Source organism: Gracilinanus agilis, chromosome 1 (genome assembly GCF_016433145.1).
Source record: "Gracilinanus agilis isolate LMUSP501 chromosome 1, AgileGrace, whole genome shotgun sequence".
Classification (NCBI taxonomy): domain Eukaryota; kingdom Metazoa; phylum Chordata; class Mammalia; order Didelphimorphia; family Didelphidae; genus Gracilinanus; species Gracilinanus agilis.
This window is the reverse complement of record NC_058130.1, coordinates 540,788,516-540,791,238: the sequence shown is the minus strand read 5'-3', so window position 1 is coordinate 540,791,238 and position 2,723 is coordinate 540,788,516. Positions and strand designations below refer to the sequence as shown.

The window sequence follows — 2,723 nt, the reverse complement described above, 5'->3', positions numbered from 1 at the left end:
TTCTCCTGGTTCTGCTCCTTTCACTCTGCATCAATTCCTGGAGGTCTTTCCAGTTCACATGGAATTCCTCCAGTTCATCATTCCTTTGAGTACAATAATATTCCGTCTCCAACAGATACCACAATTTGTTTAGCCATTCCTCAATCAATGGATATCCCTTCATTTCCCAATTTTTTGCCACCACAAAGAGCACGGCTATAAATATTTTTGTACAAGTCTTTTTTCCTATTATCTCTTTGGGTACAAACCCAGCAGTGGTATGGCTGGGTCTACAGTATTGATTCTAAGATGGAAGATAAGGGTTTAAAATATATATATATGTATATATATATATATATACTTGTCCTAAACTTTAAGATTCATGAGTAATGTGATTGTAATCTTAGAATATCATCTTAGCATATAAAGAATTCTCTATTTATTCTCTATTTAAAAGTGCCACAATAGCCTAGAAAAGGGTAGGGTTACCATGAATTTGAGTTTGTGGGAACTACACCCTGGGAGAGATAGTACTTTATCCACCAAGGCCAGTACTTCCTGTCCTTTATAGTCCAGCATAAGAAGAGAGATCAAACACACAGCTTTGGTGGGAAACTCCATTTAGACCAAAACCTCATTTTTTCAAATGAGGAAAACAGGCTCAGAGAGATTAACAGGTAAGTGGCAGAACTGAAATTTGAACCCATTCCCTCTGTTTCTAAACTCAGTGCCCTATCCACATTCTATTGCTGTTGGTGAGCAGTTTCAGTTGCCTCCAACCGTTCATGACCCCATTTGGGATTTTCTTGGCAAAGATATTGGAATAATTTGCCATTCCTTCTCTAGCTCTTTTTACAGATTAGGAAACTGAGGCCAAGAGGAGTGAAGTTACTTGAGCAGGGTCACATAGCTAGGAAGTGCCCAAAGCCAGATTTGAACTGAGGAAGACTGTCTTCCTGACTCCAGACACAGCTCTCTATCTACTATGTTCCCTAGTTGCCCCAAAAGACATTCTATACAACAAGAAAAAAATGTGCAAATTCTAATGATAAGAATTTGGAGTAGAGGCTAATGGCAGATCATCTTCACAATGAAAAAGGTATAATAAGTTTCTACCCTCTTATACAGGAAATGATACATGGGGCTTGAACAACCAGCATCATAGTTTTCAGGCTTCATTATGCTCATTTCCCTAGAGCTTTGTCTACCAGGTTAAGAGGAAAGAAGGTATCACAACAGAAAAATTTATTTTGCTTTTACTAGTACATTTCACTGGGGTTGGGAGATACATTTGAGAATTTTGGTTGTGATTATAGAAATTCATTGAATACAGAATGGTAGATTCTCTCTTTCTGTGATAAATTCTCATGGATGTCTTGGATTGATTTGGTGAAAATAAAACTAACTTGTAACCTGGTATCATGTGTTCTTTGCCCCATGAAAATTGGTGATTAATGTGCAAAGACTTGCCACCTACCAGCTAATGCATGATCACTTTGCTTGAAGTTGCTAGCCAAAAGGGAAATCTAAGTACTGACTCTTACTATTTATGGCAAATTTTGTTTAGTTAAGAGGCAAAAGCCTGGGTTTTAGAGGAGGAATTTCTAGGATATTTAGTATAGCCTTGGTGTCTTGTAGGCATTGTATTGTTTACTATCCACTATACTGAGGGTATTCTCCTTCACACATCCTGGGATCACAACAGATTTTAGAAAAGAAACAAAAGCCACAGAGAATCTCTTGTTTGAAATACATTTCTATCTAGAGAGAGAGAAGAAAATAAAAACTACTTAGCTGTTCAAAGATTAAAAAATGCTTAGCAATGAGAAACCTCAAAAGTTCCCATGATTTTTCCTTGGACAAGCACTCAAATTGGAGAAAATTTCTAAGAATTTCTATTTCTAATAAGGTCATAAATAAACTGCCACAACTGTGAAATTTCCACGTCAGTCCAAGACTGTCATTCTAATTCAGTGAACAAAACTTCATCCCATAAAATGATTTCCTTAATACTAATTTTTAAAATTTTACTTTATTGTTCGTCCTTTCCTTAGCCATTTCAGACAAAGGAAAAGTTCTTGATTAGGGAACAAGTATAGCTACCACCCCTTTCTTAAGTATCACTGGTGACTGTTTGCTATATATTAATTAAGACGTTGGCTCTTAAAGGAATGTTTCACCTATTATAAGGAATGGTAGATGCCAAATTACATACCTCAGAAACACCCACATTAAAATCATTTCCCCCAGATCATATTAAGACTTCTGGATAATTCTAGAAGGCAAAAATGTAGACATACTAGGAAAGTTATTGACTTTCCTTCCCAGTTCCAATCTTTAAAAAATATATATAACACAAGAGGAAACATTATGATTCTTAGACACAATTATCCAAGATGTGGAACCCATAATAATAGCTTTCTCTCTTTCATACAAATTACTTTGCATTGGCTTTGTAAATATTATATATGTCAATATCACATAATATAACATATTATGTGTATACTTTCTTATGAACATACTATTTACTTTCAATAGAATGTAAGCTTTCTGAGGGTAGAGACTATAATTTTTTTTTTTTGCCTTTGTATCCCTAGTACATGGCACATTTCAGTAGTTTTTCAATTGTGTCTGACTCTGTGACTCCATTTGGGATTTTCTTTTTTTTTTTTTAACATTTATTAATATTCATTTTTAACATGGTTACATGATTCAAGCTCCACCTTTCCCCTTCAACCCCCCCC

At 35.3% G+C, this 2,723-nt stretch overlaps 1 protein-coding gene across 1 annotated transcript in view; it reads right to left on the bottom strand.

Moving 5' to 3' along the window:
* ANKRD29 (ankyrin repeat domain 29) overlaps nucleotides 1-2,723 on the bottom strand; it is a 50,572-nt gene that overhangs the window by 24,665 nt on the left and 23,184 nt on the right. The gene's annotated exons all lie outside the window — the stretch shown is intronic.